The sequence below is a fragment of the Cyprinus carpio genome, chromosome A14 (assembly GCF_018340385.1).
Source record: "Cyprinus carpio isolate SPL01 chromosome A14, ASM1834038v1, whole genome shotgun sequence".
Lineage (NCBI taxonomy): Eukaryota > Metazoa > Chordata > Actinopteri > Cypriniformes > Cyprinidae > Cyprinus > Cyprinus carpio.
In genome coordinates, this window is record NC_056585.1 from 23,005,792 (window position 1) to 23,014,717 (window position 8,926).

Here is an 8,926-nt window from a genome sequence, read left to right on the forward strand (position 1 = left end):
TTAATGATAAGACTGTAAATCTGTGATAATATCAGGGGTTATCATAGTAGATGAATTTCAGCTGCCTCATTTTCGTGAGTAGCTATTCTTAGGAAGGTATTTGTTAACAGAAGATAGCATACAATTGGTGTTCGCTTACATTATTATGGTAACTGTTTACTATAGTTTGTTTTAACAGTTGTATAACGGGGCAATAATGATGTTGAACTGATTTGTGGTTTGTTTTGGTGGTGGCTGATTGGATCCATACAGACCTCTTTGTTTTGGAGATGGCGGAGAGTGACCATCACTGGGATCTCAAGGTTGCTTACTGTGGCATTGGTGACACTGGCAGATACTACATAAGAGTTCAGCTTCATGTTGGCTGTAGGGTCCTAGATGTTAAAAGTCTGTCATTAGAAGTACGTAGTGATTGCAAAAATTGCTGCATATAAATAGTTAAAAACTGCTAATTCTATAGTTTTGCTGTTCTTTACGTAAACTGACTGATTTATTAAAATGAGAAAAATACACAAGGAAAATCTGATCACCAGTTCAGTGTGTTACCTCAAAGAACTTTTCTGTGCCATAAAAGTGAAACTGTACACAAGGTCTGTCTCCATTGTTCGGGAAAAAGCTTTCAATTATATGAGGTAAGGAAATGAATGCTACAGTTCCTGTGTCTGGATACTCTGTAAAGTTCTTATCATAAAATATCTACAAAAAGAGGAGAAAACGTTGCAGCATACTTTAAAATCCATTAACCATTGAGGTTCACACTTTTTCTCTGTATTGATTGTTCCAGACTCTCAGACTGTGCATTAGTAGTGGAGATTTTTCATTTTACAGGTTGCATCAATATGCCACTAGGTGGCGACAGGTGACTATGAATGAGTCATTGAATCATTCACTCAAGCAGTTTGTTTAAAACACTGATTCATTCAGTAGCACCGCTCCTGTGTTGCATGGAGACATGTGACGGTTGAATCTGCTTTGGACAGACATTGTAAAAAATACATCTGCTGCATCTTCATATCCAATAGGAACGAATGCGATATAGCCTGACTAATTCAAGTTTCTTAACGGGGTAGGTTTTACATAGAAGTATAAATAAAACTTAAAGCTGTTTTTGCACCAATAGCATCATTGAACGTAACAAACATCCTCATCAGCCAATGCTCAAAAAAACAAATCTTTAAAATGGTATAGGAAGATATTTTAAAACACTGAAAAAATACATATTTCAGCTTTAATACATACAACAATGCTGGCTCAATATGTTCACATCTTACTTTCTTCAAAGTCATTTGGTGGTCAGGGCAAGTATCATACCTGACATGTAAATGGTGCTAAAATAACCACTTGAAGCCCGTGATCCACTAACGCACACAAGGACACAGAAACCTTGTGGTCACAATGGTGTGAAAACACATTCCCAAAGTTCTGTGATAATTTAATATCACACTTCTATTTTCACTAAGAGTCTAAAGTTTCCATAATGATCTTGAAGTGTTAGATATGCCGTGTTAGATGTCATGCAGTGTCAGATATACAATCTCTCTTTGTCTCTTACCTCAGGGGTGCTATCATTCAGTAAGGAGGACACCTCGAATGTGAGGCTGTGGAACTGAGAGGTGTCAGGGTTCATCAGTTGAAGTGCTAATGAAGGTGCTGTCATGTTATGAGCATCTCCCTCGAACACCATCCTGTCTCCCATAAGGTCAGTAATAGAAAGAATTCTACCACACACAAAGACAGAAAGCCACAATGAAGTGAAGACAGCAGGAAAATTGGATATTGAGACGTACACTTTATTTTATTTATTTTTTTTATTCAGAGATATATTTATAGACATATCAAATAGACGTCTCCATGATGTATGTGCGCTATCAGGGAATTAGCTGAAAATGTACTCCTCCTCAGGTTATAATTTTTTCATCAGAACAGATTTTTTGAAATTTAGCATGGCATCGCTTGCTCACCACTGGATCCTCCTCAGTGAATGGGTCAGAATGAGAGTCCAAATAGCTGACTCTATTCCATCAATTAAAATCTTGTGAAGTGAAAGCTGAGTGTTTGTAATAAATCGATCATTCAGATGCTTTAACTTTAAGTTGATGTTTTATCAGCTGTTTTATCTCCATGAAAATTGACATGAAAAAAAAAAGAATAAGCATTATCCATTCAAAATAGTGTGCGATCTTCTAAAATCATATTGTAGCAACTTGGGTCTTATATTTTAATTTTCTCTTTTTGTGTCCATAGATGAAAGTATACATGTTTGAAACACCATGAGAATGAGTAAATAATGATAGAAAATCAATTTTTGGTACAACTATCCCTTAAACCAGGGCTGGGCAACTTCGGCCTTAGAGGACCACTGTCCTGCAGACTTTAGCTCCAACCCTAATCAAACACACCTGAACAAGCTAATTAATGTCTTCAAGATCACTAGAAAGCTACAGGCAACTGTGTTTGATTAGGGTTGGAGCTAAGCTTTGTAAGACAGTGACCCTCCAGCCCTGCCTTAAACTATATATATCAAAATACAATCCTTCACAAAATGATCTGGCCTGCTTGCATACTTACTTGTTGACTTGGGTGGGATTAGTTTTGATATAACAGATTCCTGAAACAATTTTAGTAATGTCGCTGGACAGGTCTGTGGTTAAGGTTCCAACCTCAGTGACCTCAGACAGTTTTTCAAGCGCAATGTCCAGCTGAGCATCATTCAGGGGTGCGTTTCCCAAAACCATAGTTGCTAAATAAGTAGTTCGTAACTTTTTGGGTTGCAATGCAATTTCCCAATGCCAAACCAACTAAGCTGCTAACAGGTTAGCAGCTATGGTTTTGGGAAACGCACCCCAGATCAGTTTGTTCATTTAAAAGATCCTCAATCAGGTCCACAATGTCTGCTGAGTTGTCTGGAGCCAGATGCAACACAGAGAATAATAAAGTGGGCTGAATGACCCTTACCAAAAAGTAGTATACTTCAAGTTTATTTTATTAAGTATACTTAAGTAAAGTTCAAGTATATTTTGACTTTTTGTAAGTATAAGTCAAGTATACTTAATTGTCATTATAAGTATATATCTTAGAAGTACATAAAGCCCATTTCTGAGAAGTACATAAAAAGTAAACTAAAAGTATACTTTCCTATTTTTAGTTTAAAATAAGTATACTAATAGCACACTTGAATAAACTTCTTTTTCGTAAGGGGAATTATGCTTCTGTCTCCTTTGACAATTAAAGGCAAATAAAATCCCATAATTGATAACTTACCAGCTGTATAACTATGATATTTTCCAAATCATCAAAATCTGAAACCGTCCTTATACACTTGCTCATTTCGGGATGATCCCACGCTGCTCTGTCAGTTGCCCCATTTAACTTACTAAATGGAATTAGAAATAAAGTGACCCTCATTTAGTCATTTATTAAAGGGTTTGTTCACTGATTTTCAACCAGCTTTGTATTGTTACAATGTCGTTAGTGTAAGTAAATTAACAATGTATATTGTTACCGGTACCCAGAGGTAGGTTTTTTATTTTGACATTGGTGTGGGACATAACAGCAGACAACACTCTCATAATTCATAAAGAGAACTTTTTATGTTAGCATATTCATCAGACAATAATTACACAATTTTTGATTATGTAAAACCAACAACATTACAGCAGCAGCAGAGTGCTGGGTGTCTTAATTAGGCTGGATATTGGTAGGGGACATGTCCCATAGCGTCCCCTAATTCTATGCCCTTGTTTGTCAGCAAAAGACTTTTGACAACTCCCCAGCTAACAAAAGTTTTTTTAAGAATGATTTGCCAATTGTCCCATTAAGTTCTGAAAACGTTAGTTTTCTTTTTAAAAAAGTTTAAGTTTAAGTTTATTTTATTTGAGTAACAATACAGCATCTATTTCAACTGTATTTGCGTGTTCCATGTGTTCAATGTTGGGACACTTACTTAGGAGCTCGTTTTATCACAAGATTCCAAATGTGCATGTTGCATTTTCCCAGTGTTTGCTGAAGCTGAATAAAAGAAGCACATCAAATACAAAGGTCTGCTCTAAATGACTTTTTATCATATGTGTCATTACTCACCCATTGCTGTATAGTGTGTTGAGGGTCTGTGATGCTTCCACTCATTGTTAGATTGACATAAACTTTATAAAAAATGTCTCCAAAATCTGGTGAAAACATTAGTAAATTAAATTTAATGTTCAAAATACAACATAATATACTGCAGGTCAGTCACATTACTTGACAGTAAATATCACTCATTTAAAATAAATATAAAATAAGAATTATCCATTCAATATGAATCTATTTTTTCACACAAACATTGTTACTCTCATAAAACCTGCATTCAAATATGTGACCCCTGGACCACAAAACCAGTCTTAAAGCAATGTTTTGTTTCAGCAAAATCAATTAACGCAACAGTTTGCATCAGTCTTTTTGAGTTATGACAACTTCTAATGAAACTGATCACTCAAAAAAATATTGATGACCCTTAAATTAACAGCTAGCATAGCACATACTATATGCCACAAAATAAATGCAAGAAAGAGTTTTGGCAAAAAAAAAATCATACCTGCACAATTGAGAGAGGAGCCCAAAATCCATATGTAAATAGCCACAGGCAGGTATTTATTGAAGGTATGCATGATATATCTATGTATATAAAAAAAAAGTAAATTAAGAGAGAACGTATTCATTTCTATGGTGTCCTCGCTTAAAATAACTTTTTAGCTTTGTAAGACAGTGACCCTCCAGCCCTGCCTTAAACTATATATATCAAAATACAATCCTTCACAAAATGATCTGGCCTGCTTGCATACTTACTTGTTGACTTGGGTGGGATTAGTTTTGATATAACAGATTCCTGAAACAATTTTAGTAATGTCGCTGGACAGGTCTGTGGTTAAGGTTCCAACCTCAGTGACCTCAGACAGTTTTTCAAGCGCAATGTCCAGCTGAGCATCATTCAGGGGTGCGTTTCCCAAAACCATAGTTGCTAAATAAGTTAGTAACTTTGTTGGTTGCAATGCAATTTCCCAATGCCAACCAACTAAGCTGCTAACAGGTTAGCAGCTATGGTTTTGGGAAACGCACCCCAGATCAGTTTGTTCATTTAAAAGATCCTCAATCAGGTCCACAATGTCTGCTGAGTTGTCTGGAGCCAGATGCAACACAGAGAATAATAAAGTGGGCTGAATGACCCTTACCAAAAAGTAGTATACTTCAAGTTATTTTATTTAAGTATACTTAAGTAAAGTTCAAGTATATTTTGACTTTTTGTAAGTATAAGTCAAGTATACTTAATTGTCATTATAAGTATATATCTTAGAAGTACATAAAGCCAATGTCTGAGAAGTACATAAATAGTAAACTAAAAGTATACTTTCCTATTTTTAGTTTAAAATAAGTATACTAATAGCACACTTGAATAAACTTCTTTTTCGTAAGGGGAATTATGCTTCTGTCTCCTTTGACAATTAAAGGCAAATAAAATCCCATAATTGATAACTTACCAGCTGTATAACTATGATATTTTCCAAATCATCAAAATCTGAAACCGTCCTTATACACTTGCTCATGTTCGGATGATCCCACGCTGCTCTGTCAGTTGCCCCATTTAACTTACTAAATGGAATTAGAAATAAAGTGACCCTCATTTAGTCATTTATTAAAGGGTTTGTTCACAGATTTTCAACCAGCTTTGTATTGTTACAATGTCGTTAGTGTAAGTAAATTAACAATGTATATTGTTACCGGTACCCAGAGGTAGGTTTTATTTTGACATTGGTGTGGGACATAACAGCAGACAACACTCTCATAATTCATAAAGAGAACTTTTTATGTTAGCATATTCATCAGACAATAATTACACAATTTTGATTATGTAAAACCAACAACATTACAGCAGCAGCAGAGTGCTGGGTGTCTTAATTAGGCTGGATATTGGTAGGGGACATGTCCCATAGCGTCCCCTAATTCTATGCCCTTGTTTGTCAGCAAAAGACTTTTGACAACTCCCCAGCTAACAAAAAGTTTTTTTAAGAATGATTTGCCAATTGTCCCATTAAGTTCTGAAAACGTTAGTTTTCTTTTTAAAAAAGTTTAAGTTTAAGTTTATTTTATTTGAGTAACAATACAGCATCTATTTCAACTGTATTTGCGTGTTCCATGTGTTCAATGTTGGGACACTTACTTAGGAGCTCCTTTTATCACAAGATTCCAAATGTGCATGTTGCATTTTCCCAGTGTTTGCTGAAGCTGAATAAAAGAAGCACATCAAATACAAAGGTCTGCTCTAAATGACTTTTTATCATATGTGTCATTACTCACCCATTGCTGTATAGTGTGTTGAGGGTCTGTGATGCTTCCACTCATTGTTAGATTGACATAAACTTTATAAAAAATGTCTCCAAAATCTGGTGAAACATTAGTAAATTAAATTTAATGTTCAAAATACAACATAATATACTGCAGGTCAGTCACATTACTTGACAGTAAATATCACTCATTTAAAATAAATATAAAATAAGAATTATCCATTCAATATGAATCTATTTTTTCACACAAACATTTGTTACTCTCATAAAACCTGCATTCAAATATGTGACCCTGGACCACAAAACCAGTCTTAAAGCAATGTTTTGTTTCAGCAAAATCAATTAACGCAACAGTTTGCATCAGTCTTTTTGAGTTATGACAACTTCTAATGAAACTGATCACTCAAAAAAATATTGATGACCCTTAAATTAACAGCTAGCATAGCACATACTATATGCCACAAAATAAATGCAAGAAAGAGTTTTGGCAAAAAAATCATACCTGCACAATTGAGAGAGGAGCCCAAAATCCATATGTAAATAGCCACAGGCAGGTATTTATTGAAGGTATGCATGATATATCTATGTATATAAAAAAAAAGTAAATTAAGAGAGAACGTATTCATTTCTATGGTGTCCTCGCTTAAAATAACTTTCAAAAACCTATAAATTTCAACGCATTTAAAGTAAAAATGTCTATGTTAAAAGTTGAAAAAGGCAGACATAAAAAGAAAAATGTGTTATATTACACAAGAAGAAGACGCAGAGCTCGCAGCTACTCCGAGGAGAGCCCTAGTCATAGAATGGGAAACGTTATATTAACCTGTTGACAGCAGTTTTCTGTGTTCATATATTTAAGTAAAGGGTGATTATTTTAATAAGTACCGCATTTTCTTTACTCGTCTTATTTTTGTATTTACAATCAATACGGTCTGTCTATAGTAACACTTTATTTCTTTGTTCAAATCTATTAACAGTTGACCATTTAAAACTGATCTTGAAAACTGAGTGACCACATTGCTACATTAACCCTTCTAGGCCGTTGGTGTCTGGACTTAATTCTTTTTTTATTTTTTTAAATGGCATGAGACTTTGTGACTTCCTGCACTTGCTATACTTTATACTTCAATACAGTAAAAGCACTAAACTGTGTTACAGTAGTCATTTTATAATAAACCTAAAAGCAAGATGTGAAAAAGCTACAAAATGGCAACCTTTTTTTTTTTTTTATAAAGGGACCATGCACAATTTTTAACATAAAAACTGAGCTAATGAGTGATCCTCTGCTGCCATCTACTGGTTATAATGCTAAATTCTTGTCATTTTCATCTTAAAAAGTCTTTGTTTTCTGCCAAGAGACATATTTTTGGCACATTTTCATGTCATTTTCATAACTTTTAACTAATCACACTCCAGCCAGGCAACCAAAGTTGGCAACCCTGTGTACATATTTTCATGGCTATGAAGGTGTTATCGATTATCAAGAATACAGTAATGATGTCATTTACGAGAGAGCATCAATAGCTAGATAATGTTAGCTTAAATAGTTACGATAGTGTTTAGTTTTAAGCATTTAAATAGGCCTACAGTTATGTGTCGGGGTACTCTCCTGGTACTACCAGGGTCAGCATATAAAATTATATGTTGTTAAATAACATGAAACTGTATGTTGTTAGCTTTCATCATTAACAGTGCTGTTATTATTTTGTTTCTCAGTTTCTGAAAAGAACGAGGCAGGAGAGGTTTCTGTGAGGATCTCAAGAGTCTCCTGTGTATACATTAAATTACATTTCAGATTTACAGATAAACCACACACTCTTCAGTATTTATTTATTTCTTTATTTATTTATTTTTGGTGGATATTTCAGCTTACAGTTTGCTTTGTTCATTCAGTTTAATAACATGAAGTTAAAGAGGGTAAACTGTAACTTTCAACTAAACTGTGCACATATGTTTTTAACACTTCGATTACCTTATATGTTCTTACTCTGCACATGTAGGGAAGACCGGGTATGGTTGTAACACTTTTTACTTCAGCATCTGTTACTCACAGAGTTTTCAAGGTAGCGTTTTCAAACTTTTATACAAAGCACCTACATTTGTGTAATTCAAAAAGCACCCATTGAAACCTCTGCAAGAATATCACACCCCTTATAAGTTGATGTCAAATACATGGAGTGCCTTTGTTACAATCCATCCCACTGCTGGGGTAAGACGTAACACATACTGGGGTAACTTGTAACAATTAATCAAAAAAAGAAAAAAACAGAAGCCACACCATGCAATATGCTACAAAAACAGGTTTACAATGTCTTTCTTTGGTGACTGAACATAACTCAGTTCCACTTTCTGTGGAAACTCACGCGTGTGAGCATGTGTGTGTAAATTACTCTACTAGAACATACTTGCTTAACAGCATTTCTTTTCTATGAACACTCAACTTCAGTGTATCTGTATAAAAAAAACATGCAAAGAAAAAAAAAAAACACTGTCATATATGCACATTTGCGTATCTGTGTCTGAATTCTCAATTAGAGTCACAATTGTAACAAATTAATTTTGTTAATCTTGGAGTGCCAGCTTGATAGCCCAGACAGTGCATGCATAGA

General features: G+C 34.6%; 1 long non-coding RNA gene across 1 annotated transcript; it reads right to left on the minus strand.

Moving 5' to 3' along the window:
• Positions 1–1,535: 1,535 nt before the first annotated feature.
• On the minus strand, positions 1,536–6,983 carry LOC109049101. The gene is made up of 5 exons (XR_006161688.1): positions 6,820–6,983; positions 6,331–6,416; positions 6,194–6,258; positions 5,514–5,625; positions 1,536–1,718 (listed from the first exon to the last, which is right to left on the minus strand). It is a non-coding gene; the product is annotated as an uncharacterized LOC109049101 (long non-coding RNA).
• Between the last annotated feature and the right edge of the window lie 1,943 nt (positions 6,984–8,926).